Source organism: Pseudorca crassidens, chromosome X (assembly GCF_039906515.1).
Source record: "Pseudorca crassidens isolate mPseCra1 chromosome X, mPseCra1.hap1, whole genome shotgun sequence".
Classification (NCBI taxonomy): Eukaryota; Metazoa; Chordata; class Mammalia; order Artiodactyla; family Delphinidae; genus Pseudorca; species Pseudorca crassidens.
In genome coordinates this window covers 117102618-117116997 of record NC_090317.1, presented here as the reverse complement: position 1 = coordinate 117116997, position 14380 = coordinate 117102618, and the positions used below count along the sequence as shown (strand labels likewise).

Genomic DNA, 14380 nt, shown 5'->3' with positions numbered 1-14380 from the left:
AAGTAGAAACAGAATTACTATATGACCCAGCAATCCCACTACTGGGCATATACCCAGAGAAAACCATAATTCAAAAAGACACATGCACCCCAATGTTCATTGCAGCAGTATTTATAATAGCCAGGTCATGGCAACAACCTAAATGCCCATCCACAGACGAATGGATAAAGAAGTTGTGGTACATATATACAATGGACTATTACTCAGCCATAAAAAGGAACGAAATTGGTTCATTTGTAGAGATGTGGATCCATCTAGAGACTGTCATACAGAGTGAAGTCAGAAAGAGAAAAACAAATATCGTATATTAACACATATATGTGGAATCTAGAAAATGGTATAGATGAACCGGTTTGCAGAGCAGAAATTGAGACACCGAAGTAGAGAAAAAAACGAATGGACACCAAGAGTGGAAAGCGGTAGAGGGTGGGGGTTGTGGTGGGATGAATTGGGAGATTGGGATTGACATGTATACACTGATGTGCATAAAATGGATGACTAACAAGAAAAAAAAATTCAAACTATTCACTCAAAAATGGGTGCATTTTTTTGCATATAAATTACACCTCAAAGCTGTAAAAACGTTACCTTTGGGGTGATGTAAGTGCTGTAAGATTAGAGCAGATATTATGGAGATGGTTGCACAACTCTGCAAACATACCAAAAATCACTGAATTGTACATTTTAAACCTGTAAAATATATCTCAATAAAGCTTTTGTTTTAAAGTTAACTTTATTTGCATTTGCTTTTTTGGGTGCATCAGCTAGTAATGAACAGTAGTAGCTCAGGGGCTTAATGCATAAGACAGGAGAGTTAATTTAAATCCTAGAGTCTGGGCTTCCCTGGTGGCGCAGTGGTTGAGAGTCCGCCTGCCGATGCAGGGGACATGGGTTCGTGCCCCGGTCCGGGAAGATCCCACATGCCGCGGAGCGGCTTGGCCCATGCGCCATGGACGCTGAGCCTGCGCATCTGGAGACTGTGCTCCGCAACGGGAGAGGCCACAACAGTGGGAGGCCCGCACACCGTAAAAAAAAAAAAAAAAAAAAATCCTAGAGTCTGAGCTAAGATGGTTTTTACATTTTTTTTTCTTTCTTTCTTTTTTTTTTTTTTTTTGCGGTATGTGGGCCTCTCACTGTTGTGGCCTCTCCCATTGCGGAGCACAGGCTCCAGACGTGCAGGCTCAGCGGCCATGGCTCACGGGCCCAGCCGCTCCGAGGCATGTGGGATCCTCCCAGACCGGGGCACGAACCCGTGTCCCCTGCATCGGCAGGCGGACTCTCAACCACTGCGCCACCAGGGAAGCCCGGTTTTTACATTTTTTAAGTGTTGTTTAAAAAGAAGAATATGCAACAGAGACTGTATGTGGCCCACAAAGTCTAAAATATTTACTATCTGGTCCTTTACAAAAAAGATTGCTGATCCCTGATTTAAACTAACTTACTTGTGACTAGCAAAGTTAATCAAAGGATGCTTTAAGACAGAGAGGGCGAGAAAAAAGAAAAGAAAAGGCAGAAACACCAGCAGCGTTTGTGACTGGGGCGAAGGAGATGCCAATTACAAAAGAGAAATTCATTTATACTGCTCCTTTGGAGTGAACTGTGTAGGGGCAGTGAGTGAATTTGTGTGCCCTTGGACATGGAAAGATGAATGGACAGCAGGGGCATCCACTCCCAGGAGGATGCTGAAGGGGATGCTGGTGTCAAAAAAGGCCACCCCAACCAGGACTGCACTGGACACATACGCTCACCCAGCTGAAAGCAATTCTCCTCCTCCATGACATCACTTCCCCCTCTCCATTAGGTCCCTCCCATCACCCTACTACCTCTCTCTCCATTTACAACCAAATTCCTCAAAGGGCTGACTGTTTACCACAGTCATTCTCTCCCATTCTTCTCCCCCCATTCTACTTGGCCCCTCACCAATCTAGCTTTCCACTCCACCAAACTGCTCCAGTCAAGATCACTAACGAAATCCATGTTACTAAATCCAATGGCTATTTTCCCTCCTTCTCCTGGATCTACCAGCAGCACTTGATGGTCAATCACACCTTCCTCCCAGAAACATTTTCTTCACTTGGATTCCAGAATACTACACTTTCCTGGTTTTCCTCCTACCCCTAACAATGCTTTCTGTCTCCTTTGCTGGTTTTTCCTCACCTCCCCCCTCAGCAGCCTGACCCCTAAATAGTGAACACAGTCTTCCTCTAAATAGTGACTTCAGTCTTTGAGTCTCATTGTCTACACTCTCTTCCCAGTCTGCACTTTCCTTCAGTCTCATGGCTTTAAATACTCTCTATATACTAACAACCCCCTAATTGACATCTCCAGCCCTCACCTATCCTCTGTGTTGCACTCTTCCACATCCAAAAGCCTATTGGATGCTGTAAACATGTCCAAGAGCAAACTCCTGACCTTCCTCCGAAATCTGCTCCTCCCAAGGTCTGTTCCACCTCAATAAATGGCAACTCTATCCTTAGAGTTTTCAACAAAGAGGAAACATAACTGTCCAATAAACATACAAAAAGATATTCAACACTACCTACTAGGAAGATAAAATTAAAACGAAGAGATACCATTTCATACTCATTAGATTTGCAAAAATTTTAGTCTGATGATCCCCATGTGTTTACAAGAAAGTGGAAAAAGAGAATTTCTCAACTGAGGAAAATTCCTCCCCCCAAAAAAACATGAAGCAGAAGAAAACTCTAACTGTATACTCTAAACAGAATTAAATATATCCAAAAGCATTTAGGAATATATATTTTAAAAAACGCACCTTGAATCAGAAATTTAAAAACTAAGAACAGAAACATACCAAAAAAACATAGTGATATGACAGAAAAAAAAATAATCAAACTAAGGGGAAAGAATGGGAGAAAAAGACTAAATTTTCTCAGAAGTGAAGAATAAATTACAAGGTGCCCAGGGGAAAATAAACTCAAAAGAAATGATGCAGCCACTTTGGAAAACAGTCTGGCAGTTCCTTAAAAAATTAAACATAGAGTTACCATATGACCCAGCAATTCAAATCCTAGGTATATACCCAAAAGAAATAAAAATATATGTCTGCATAAAAACTTGTACACAAATGCTCATAACAGCATTATTCACAAGAGCCAAAATGTAGAAACAACTCAAATGTTCATTGAGAGATGAATGAATAAACAAAATGTAGTATCCCTGTACAATGGAATATTATCTGGCCATAAAAAGGAATGAAGTACTGACACACAGTCAAACAGGGATGAACCTTGAAATCATTAGGCTAAGGGAAAGAAGCTAGTTGCAAAAGACCACATATTGTATGATTGCTTTATATGAAACGTCCAGAATAGGCAAATCCATAGAGACAGAAAGTAGATTGGTGGTTGCCTAGGTGCGGTGGGGGGAGGGGGGCATTGGGGGGAGTGGGCACAGGGTTTCTTTTTGGTGGGATGAATATGTTCTAAAACTAGACTGTGATGATGGTTACACAACTCTGTGAATATACTGAAAAAACACTGAATTGTAGACTTTTAAATGGGTAAATTGTGTGGTATGTTAATTATATCTCAGTAAAGCTGTTACCAAAAAAAAGAAAAATCAACTGACAGAGATCCCATACTAAATGTGAGTTCAGCATTTACAAATGCAAAGAATTGCCCAGGAAAGCCCTTACAACAAAGACGCCACACTGGCAGCACAGTACGGGACCAAGTTAGAGCCCACAGAACAAGAGGGCGATCAGCAGTTCAGAGGAAGCCAGACCTCAGGAGAGCAGGGCATGACTTATTCTCCCAGCCACAGTGGCTGGATGCTGTCACAGTTCCTCAGTAGTGAGGAGCTGGAAGTGGATACAGAACCCCACTGTTGCCTACCATTAGTCTACTTTGATTTCATGGATGAAATGTATTTCTCTCACACACAGAACAGGCTAAATAAACAGGGGAGTAAGGGCATTTTAAAAGGTGTAAGTACAAAGGTTAACCATTAGAACAAAAATAAAAACCTTCCTCTTTTTAAAATAAAAGAGCAAAAACTACACCTCATAGCAAAAAGAAATAGCAAATATAACAAAATACACATGATTATAAAATATTACGATAGACCAAATATATCAGTCCTAACAATAAATGTGGTGGGCTTATTAACTCATCTACTAAAATAAACAGGTACAATTTGGCTCACAAAACAAGGAGTTGTATAAAAAACATATCTAAAACAAAGTGATTGTGAAAAGTTAAAAATAAAAGGATGGCCAAATTATACAAGGCAAATGGAAACAGAGAGCAGGGGTGGCAAACCTAGAATCAGGCAAAAGCACAGTTCAAGCCCCAAAGCATTCATCATGCCAAAGAAAGACACTTTTTAATGCTAAAAGCCACAATCCTCGATGAAGAGAGAACAAATAAAAATACACATATTTACATGAATATAACAGTGCAACCACCTTTATGAAGCAAAAACTACAACAGATGCAAGGAGACACAGATAGAAACACTAATAATAGGAGACTTTCATATACCACTTTTAGTGGTATATTAGACAGATTAGGTAAGCCAAAAATGAGATAGAAGATCTAAACAGCATAATCAACAGGGTAAATCTTAAGGATATTTATCAAACTCTACACTCTGGTACTAGAGAATACTCTTCTGAAGTGCCCACACCACATCACCAAAAATAATCATATATTAGGTCACAAAGAAAACATCAGTAACCTCCACATAATAGAACTATTACAAGCAATACTCTCTGATCATAATGCAATAAAACTAGAATCTACTAATAAAAACAAAAAAGAGAAATTCCACCTAGAAATTTTAAAACCTCTTATTAAACAACTCCTGGGTACTCTAAGGTAAATTTTTAAAGAAATAATGACAATAAAAGCACTACATATCAGATTCTATGGGATGCATTTAAAGCAGTGATCAAAGGAAAATTCATTGCACTAAACATATTTATCAATAAAAATGAAAGAATAAAAGTAAATAAATTTATTTCCAAGGTTAAAAAAAAAGAAACTAAAAAATAACAAAGCACAAGGAAGGAAACAATAAAAACAAAAGTAGAGGAAGAGAATAGAAAACTAGATCTAAGTAATAATTCAAAATTCTGTAGTTTTTGGAAAAATTAAAATGGATAAACCACTAAATAACTTATATAACTTGCCTAGGAAAAAAGAGAGAAAGCACAAGTACACAAAATAAGAAAGAGCAAAGGGGAAATAACCACTGAAATAGAAGAAAAATTTTGAATCGTAAGAGATTATATCCAATAAATTTAAAAGCCCAGATGTAAGGGATAATTTGTTAGAAAAATAGAGATTACTAAAACTGACTGCATTAAAAAGCTTAAACGGACCAACTTCCATAAAAGAAACAGAGAAAGTTATTAAGGAAATATCCCATAAAAAAGCATCAGGCCCAGATCGTTTCACAGGGGAATTCTACCAAACCTTCAAACATCAGATTGCCTCAATGCTCTATAAATTATTCCAGAGCTGGTATATCACTAGAAGGATCAAGCCTACAGAAACATCAACCTTTCAAGGAGATGAACCAGCCAAGAAGACTGAGAAAGAACATCCTCTGAGGAAGGAGGGAACCCCAGAGCATAGAAGGATGTTTCAAGAAAGGAGACTTTTGGGCTTCCCTGGTGGCGCAGTGGTTGAGAGTCCGCCTGCCGATGCAGGGGACATGGGTTCGTGCCCCGGTCCGGGAAGATCCCACATGCCGCGGAGCGGCTGAGCCCCTGAGCCATGGCCGCTGAGCCTGCGCGTCCGGAGCCTGTGCTCCACAACGGGAGAAGCCACAGCAGTGAGAGGCCCGCATACCGCAAAAAAAAAAAAAAAAAAAATAGAAGACTTTTATGGCAACAGCTGCATAGAGACCCAATAAAAGAAATGAAAAGTGTTAATACATGGCTCGAGGACTAAGTGGAAGGTAAGGAAACTGAGAAAGCCAATTAATACCAACGCCTTCTAACAAGTTTGTCTGGCATGGGAGGAGAGAAACTGGGTTGCAGCTGGGTGACAGGGGTCTAGGGAAGAGGTTTTGAAATGGGAGCAACTTGAGCAGGTTTAATGTTGTTAAGGAGAGACTATGTGCATGGCATTGGGGACATAATGTAGAATGACAGTCATAGTAGGAATGAGTCTAGGTCCAATTAGTTCAATGTTTCCTTTGATTCCTAATATCAACTCCAAATAATGTAGTCAACCTCTCCCAATATTCCACATTTACATATTACCTTCTTCAAAGGTCCAGACTGAATTTTTATCAGCGGTCACATTTTATGTTAATTTGGCAAACATTGCTGAGTGCCAGTGACTGCTAGAGGCAAGCCACACAAAGTTGGAAGAGTCCTAGTTTCTTCACTAGAGAAGCTCAGTCTTCACTAGCTAAGAAGGATCACATGAGTATCAGTACTTCCTAGTTCACTAAGTGTTTTGCAAACACTATCTCAAGCCTTTAATCCTCAGAAGCCTTTGAGGAAGCTGGAATTACCTCCATTTCACAGGTGAAGAGACCAATCCTCATAAAAGTTAACCAACCTGCCCCAAGAGAAAGACGTAAAATCAGCATCCAGGTTCTCAGACTCCAATACTAACACTTCCCCACCTTGCAACTCCTACCTTCATAAAGATGACTCTGAAGAGACTGCCTGGTCATTTGCGTAGATGCTCGGTCAGCAGAATTGGACTTTAGCACACTTGAGAATAGTTGACATCCTGCAACACATCTAAAATTGCCATCTAAATTTGGAAAGCAGCTTTTATGCTCCCTAGCTGCCTGGATATTCTGTAGCCTGTAGGGCACAAAGACTATGTTTTATTTATCATGATCCCAAGGATTGTGTTTTATTTAGCTTTTTATCTGTCCCCCTCAGCTTTATATATAGTGCCTTTAAATATTTTCTCCTTCAACATGTGTGGATTCATTCATTCACCTAATTTCATAACTCTGATATCATTTTCAATATAATCTAGGGCAGCATTATAATACTTCAAATTTAAGGGGTGAGTGGGGGCAAAGGGTATCACAGAACAGCTTTTTTTGTGTGTGTGGTACGCGGGCCTCTCACTGTTGTGGCCTCTCCCGTTGCGGAGCACAGGCTCCGGACGCGCAGGCTCAGCGGCCATGGCTCATGGGCCCAGCCGCTCCGCGGCACGTGGGATCTTCCCGGACCGGGGCATGAACCCGTGTCCCCTGCATCGGCAGGCGGACTCTCAACCACTGCGCCACCAGGGAAGCCCAGAACAGCTTTCTGAATTCAGAAATTTACATTAAAAAATCAAGATGCTTATGTGCTCTGAAATTTTTACAAGATGGCAATAATTAGCAATGAGACGAAGTATGTTTAAATATACTCTCCATAAATGTCTCATTTGACCCTTAAAATCACCCTGTAAGAAAGGTAAGGCAAAGGCACTATAATCTCTAATTCAGAGTTGAGGAAATAGTCCCTTAGAAAAGGTAAGTGACATGTTCAAGGTAATCAGATATACTGGAATTCAAGGAAGCCCTGACTTCAAATCTGTTCACTTTATAATGCCTTTGCCCCACTTAGATAACCCTTCTTTACTAAACTGGTAAAGGTGAAATAGAAGATGAGAAACCAAATTGCCATCAACAAATAAGAAGGAAAAAAAAAAGAGGTGATAGCCAGAGAAGGATACCTGTACTTGGTTGGAGAAGAATATAAGTGGCCCCAAAGTGTTCTTATAGAAATCCTTTAAATGTTGCCTTTTGCTAGGGTGGGGAAAAGGACACTCACAGATTGTTGGTGGGAGTGCAAAATAGCACATCCTTTCCAGAGGGAAATTCACATTAAAAAACCCAACAATTCTATCATCTAGGAATGTACACTAAGGAAGTAATCACGGACGTGCAGGTTTTACAATTCACCAACAATGTGTTTAAGTAGTGAAAAACTGAGAATAAAAAAACCGACTAAATAAATTACCGCAGCCAAATAATGGCATGCTACGTAGCCAGGAAAAGAAAAACAGTTACCAAAAAGAATCCACTTTAGAAAAATTCATGCATTCGTCTCTGCATGGAAAAAGACTGGAGGGGCATCCTCAGTGTACCTATATTCACAATGGATACTTGAATGGTTAAAGAGTGCACCTTCTTCACCGTGGTTTTGCATATTTTAGAAATTTTGTATATAAATATGACTAAATGTTTCTAATCAGACATTTTAAAGGCTTCTGGGGAGGGTGTGCAAGGGCAGGGCTTTCAAATGAACATTTTAGCAGCCATTTTAAAAAATACCACATGAAAAAATAAAGCATTCTATACCGTTATCATTAAAACACCATTGAAAAATAAAGCACTCACCATGAATCCACATCAAAACCTTTTCTTTTCAAATTCCAGTCTTTCATTCGTACCAGTTCGCATACAGAAAAACGTTAAAAAGGTTGCCTGGCCAGAAGTATGAGAGACTTTCTTGATTTCTACCTGTAGTTTTTACTTTATTCCAGAAAAGAAAAGCAGTCACCTAAGAGGCAGCTCGAAAAGCACCTCGGCAGGAAAATATTTGGGAGGATAAGTTTCTCTCACGTTTCTTTCCCTCCCGACCTACCGACAGGACAATCCTGACAGTGGCCGGCCCAGTTTCCTAATACACCCTAAAGAAGCACAGGAGATGCGCCAATTTTCAGTATACGTTTCTAAAAAGACAAGTTTTACTTTACAATGCAGGATAAAGAGCAGCCTTCACTACTCATTCTGGACGTTACCGGAGAAGATGCCGCTGCGCGGCAGGAGAACCTCCGGAGAAGGACAAAGCGGGGGCTCCTCGGCTCGGGTCCCGCAGGCGATGCGTCCAGAGCCGCCTCTGGGAAAAGGGCACCGTCCCTGGACACCGCCCCGCCCTCCCCCCGGCTCCATGACAGACACTCCAAATCGCCGGGGACAGAAGCCTGCGGACAATGGGCGAGGATCGGGAGCCTCGGCAGCAGGTGCCCGGGTCGCCACGTCTAAAATAAGGCACCGGTCCAGTGGCCAGAGGCAGGAGCAGGGGAGCAGTCCCCCGAGATCCCGAGCTGGGCCTCCGCATCCTCCCCGCCGCCCCACCCGCCACCCAAGAACCGCCCCTCCCATGCGACGGACACGCCCTCCCCGCAGGCCGGGACCTCCTCGCGCCGCCCGCCCCCCAGGGCCGCTCACCCGACCGAGAAGTTCCCGCAGCCGCCGCCGCCGCCGCCGCCGCCGCCGCCGAACCCTCAGGCCTCGCCCCTCACACGGCCGCCGCCTCACACAGGAGCCGCACCACAGCTCCCGCAGCTGGGCCGCGGGACCCGGAACCACTTCCTTCCGGAACCGCCTCGCCCCGCCCCCGTCCTAGCCACGCCCACTGCCCGCTGCCCAGCGCGGAGCCCGCTTTCCCACCGACCTCTGCTCTCAACTCTTTCCCAGCGAGGGTTGCCCCGCCCGGGAGGCTCCGGCCAAGAGCGCCTGCGCCCTCTGCCGGCCGTTCCCACCTCTGCTTCTCTGTCCAGGGCGCATGCGCCATCTGCCGCCCGCCCGCCGGGAAGGAAAGAACACACTGGGCGTACTGGTCCATGGATCCTCGGGGTTAAGGGTCAGAGATCGGAGTTCACCCCTCAGTCAGAGGCAGGAGCTTGGTGCCGTGGGCCTTCCAGCGTTGTGCAGATGAGCGGAGCAGATAAGCCACAGCCTTCCAGCCCCTGGCTTGTCCCTCAAAGCCCTTCCAGAGCCAGCCTATCTGAACCAGCAAGGCTGTGGCCTCTCTCCTGCCTACTCAATCTCTAACTATTCCCCATGGCCTCAAATCAAGCTTGTACCCAGAAAACAAAACCTCCCCTCTGTACCTCCCAAATAGGTTAATGGTACCAACATCCCTCCACCGTGCAATTCAAAATACTCATTTTTACCTGCTCTTTTTTTTTTTTTTTTTTGGTACGCGGGCCTCTCACTGCTGTGGCCTCTCCTGCTGTGGAGCACAGGCTCCGGACGTGCAGGCTCAGTGGCCATGGCTCACGGGCCCAGCCGCTCCGCGGCATGTGGGATCTTCCCGGACCGGGGCACGAACCCGCGTCCCCTGCATTGGCAGGCGGACTTTCAACCACTGCGCCACCAGGGAAGCCCTTACCTGCTCTTTTGATTTCTCTCCTCCCACACTCCATCCATCACCCCAAAGGTAGCATATCCTCACTCTTGGAGCTTTCTCACTTGACACTTTGATGTTCTTTTTACCCCTTGCAAGATTTCTCTTTCAGGGTCCACCCCATCTGGTGGACCTTCTACCCTCCCTTGTCACTGTCGTCTACTGACTGCATTAGTTTTCCTCTCCATCTGAATTACTGCCATCATCCTGATGAAACCAACACCCATGACTAAGCCATGTTTCCTTAACTTCCTCGGTCCAAATGACTTTACCTCTACTTAATCCACACATTCCCAGGTACCCATTCTATAAAATCTAGACATCCATCACTTTATACTGCTTCACGGCTAAAACCTTAAGTTTACCAACCCCATTTATTTGGACTCAATCCTCATCCTCGTAGTCCTATCTCTCCCTTAGTCCCAATATACTTGTTCTTCAAAAACCACAGAGCTCTCACATCCCCTGAACCTTCTACCTGACTGAAGCCCATGGCCTTTGACTTCAACCACTCTTGTAGGCAGAGCCCCTTGAATTGCCCTTTGATACGTCCCAACATCAAACCACCACCTTGAAACATTCCAGTTATCTGCATTTTCCATACCCACGTCTATGTTTCCAAGCACTACTTGGGAGGAAAAAGCCACACAACTATAATAGAATGACACCACTACAAATTTATGGAGACTCACCGCAGTGGACAGCCTTGGTGCCTCTTAGGAATCCTTTTATGTGACCACTCTCATTTCCAGTAATTGCTGTTACTAACCCTTACCACTCTCTTTAAGCCCCATACCAGTGATCATTTCCCTCTCTTCATACATGATTTTTGCTTCCTGTTTTGCAGAGAGAAATTCCCCAGCATAGTATATGAGGCCTTTGATTATCTGGTTCATACTTACCTCTCTAACTTCTCTCCTCTTTGCGCTCAATGCCCTGGCTATACTGAAATGTTTGCTGTTTAAGATGAATACTCCATTGCACATATTATCCCTTCTGTCTGGTTAAAAGGTGTGGGACCTTTTAATCTGCTTCAGTTCAGGAAGGTTTTCTTCCATTCTACTTTCAAGAATTGTTTTTGCTCCATTTGTTCTGGTCTCTCTTTTAGGAAGAGCAATTATTTGTGGTAAACATCTGTTTTATCGTTTTCATCTGTTTACCGTTTTTCAGCATTCTGGTAGACCTCCAATCTGCTTTCAATGTTACCGATAAGATTTCCAAAAGCATTATTTCTGCCTCTGTTTTTACTCAATTTCTATTATTGATAATTTTGTTTCCTTCCGTCATTTCCTTCTCTCCCCCCCACCCCATCCTTCTCTTTCAACTCATCCTATTGACTTTCCATCTCACCGTTTCATTTCCTTATGAATTTCTGTTCTGGTTTTATAGAAAGCCTACCTTCTTGCAAAAGGATGGTAAACCGGTCATAAAATTCCTCTTTTGGATTCCGTAGTCATTCATTTTCATAAGTATGCTCTTCTTTCTCTTCCACGATTAGGTTTTATATTTCTCAAATATATATATATATATATATATATATATATATATATATATATATATATATACACATACATACACACACATATATAATGAAGTATACAAAATATATATATATATATATATATCAATACATTCTCTTGATTCATCTTTGAACAAGGTGATTTTTGTTCAGACTTATTACTGGTTAATAATAAGCACAAGGAGATGGCCCTCGCCCTACATGCTGCTTCTGTGGACAGAGAGGTTAAGTAGTTTGCATAAGGTTTCATAGCTCTTGATTATGTATATGAATAGCACACACACATACAGAGGCAGAACAAGCCTAAGAGAAATGAAATATTATCTGCCTTTCCATTTATTTTTTCTTTGATTTTCATGCAAAGCCAAACCTGCTCTAGAATGCCAAGTATGCTTAATACAAGGGCCCTATATTAGTAAGAATAAATTACGCTATGATAACAAACCCCAAATCTCAGTGGCTTATAGCAACGAATGCTTATTTTTCACTTATATTTCAAGTCCATCATGGGTCAGCTTTGGTTCTTCTGTCTGGGACCCAGGGTGAAGAAATTGATGCTATCTGAGACATTACTGGTGTCATACCAGAAGAAAAGGAGCAACAGTGGGACCATACATTGGATCTTAAAGCTTCTGCTTTAAAGCTGAATCAAAAATTCTGGGGGTGGGGCCCAGCATAGTTTCAACAAGCCCTCCAGGAGATTCTGAAGCATGCTCAAGTTTGAGAACCACTTCTCTATGGCTTGTATTTCCTGTAAACCAGAAGATGGACATAGAGACTTGATAAAATTGAGTAGTTTTTAAACTACTAATTCTTAAACCAGAAAAAAAAGTCATATTAAAAGAGCAAGAGAGAGAGAGAATGAATATCATGCTTTGATACAGACTTAGATCAAGTGCCTATTGTCATTTTTTGGAGGGACACTGTTTTCTGGGGAAACCTGCCAGCTGCCCTGATATGTATCTCCAGCCATCCTTCTGTATAGCCTTCTTTTTTAAACGCTGATGTGAGAATAAGATAATTAGGAAGAAGTAGGACGAATAGCTTTCTCATCCCTTGACAATGCTGTTGGCCCAGATTTTTCTCATAGTTTTTGTCTAGATGGTTTGTATTGTGTTGGTCATGGCTTCAGCATCTACATTAGTGTTTATAAGTCAGGACTGACAGACCAGGTGAATTTTCTCTTTCCTTAAGTATCTGACTTTGGCTATGTTGCTTAATACTGTCAGTGAAATTTGATGTATAATGCTTAGCTGGCCCTGATCCCTCCTCTTTTTCTTCCATCCCATGATACAGGCACTTTTTTGTGGTCACTGTCCTTTCCTTACCTTTACTTTTTAAAGGGCTTTGTCAACAGTGGAGCACAGACAGAAATGATTTATATTATTTGGAAGAAAATGTTTTTAGACAGGCTTATGCTGCAGATTCCTTTTTGCTCATTCTAGTCACTGCCTTTATGTCTGTTTTCCTACTGAGATGGAGGACAAATTCCTAAGCAAGATTTGGTAGCTGCTACCAGCCCTCTGGTTCCATAAATTATTTCTGATGAACTCTTTTGTAATGCAATATGTGAAGCAGCTTGGCCCCGGTTCTGAAAGCAATACAATATTTGTGGTTTTAAAACAAGGTGTCACAAGTCAGCAATTATTTTGAAAAAAACTTTTTTTGATCGATGTGAACTACCTACATTGATGCAAGGCAAAAAAGGAATGGTGAGGTTAGGTTTAAAACTTAATCTTACTGCAAAATAAGATTAATTGTTTAAAAGTTCATTACTCACCTTATTTAAATCTTTAGTGTTCCCCCGGAAGCTCTTGCCCAGATCCTTGATGGATTCAGTTCACATATCTTTTCTACCATAAGCAGGTCTGGTTTTGTGTCCCGGCACAACCCAGACACCAGTTCAAAAGTCACTGAGCTCTCAAACCTTTCATCTGCCTGATAAATTTGCTTTGTTTAACTCCATATTTGTTAGGTACTCCACAACTTCTTCTTAAATGTTCACACCAATTTTCACTCTCCCTTAGACTGGTAGGGAAAGAGAACATAATGGACCCTGTGGTAGATTTCATAATAATACAGTCAAAATATTTATTGCTCCTCTCTTCCCAGGCCCTCTACTTGAAAATTGAAAATGACAAATGTGGATCCCACTATATTTCCATTGGACGGCTCTGGTCTCAGCCAGTCATGGCATAGCAGAGACAACTAACTAGCCACCAAAATATTGGGTTGGCCAAAAAGTTTCTTCTGCTTTTTCCATGAGAGCTTATGGAAAAACCCAAACGAACTTTTTGGCCAACCCAGTACTGGTGCTCTCCCTTACACAGAATAGTACTATCCCTGGTAAGAAACAAAGCAGCCAGGGACTATACTTCCCAGCATCCCTTGCATCTAAGTGGGGCCACGTGACTAGTTCTTATCAATGAAATGTGAGTGGAAATGATACATGTCCCTTAGAGGCCAAGGTGGTTGGAAAGCAGTGTGTCTTCTCCATTCTCTTTCCCTATTCTGTCAGCTTAATGCAGAAAAACATGACAAAATTGGAAGATGAGGGAGCTACAAGATGGAAGGGGCCTAGTCCCTGAATTACCACTCAAAAGAGAGTTGTAATAAAGGATATCTGGGGCTTCCCTGGTGGCGCAGTGGTTGTCCCCTGCCGATGCAGGGGACACGGGTACGTGCCCCGGTCCGGGAAGATCCCACATGCCGCGGAGCGGCTGGGCCCATGAGCCA

At 42.5% G+C, this 14380-nt stretch overlaps 1 protein-coding gene across 33 annotated transcripts in view; it reads right to left on the bottom strand.

The window, feature by feature from the left end:
• The window catches only part of BCLAF3 (BCLAF1 and THRAP3 family member 3), a 66459-nt gene extending 57148 nt beyond the window's left edge, over positions 1 to 9311 (bottom strand). For 4 of the 33 annotated variants that reach the window (XM_067723565.1, XM_067723557.1, XM_067723561.1 and 1 more), the window contains exon 1: positions 8331 to 8722. The gene's annotated coding sequence lies outside the window, so the exon portion shown is untranslated. The other 29 variants (XM_067723564.1, XM_067723555.1, XM_067723578.1 and 26 more) reach the window with 21 other exon arrangements.
• Between the last annotated feature and the right edge of the window lie 5069 nt (positions 9312 to 14380).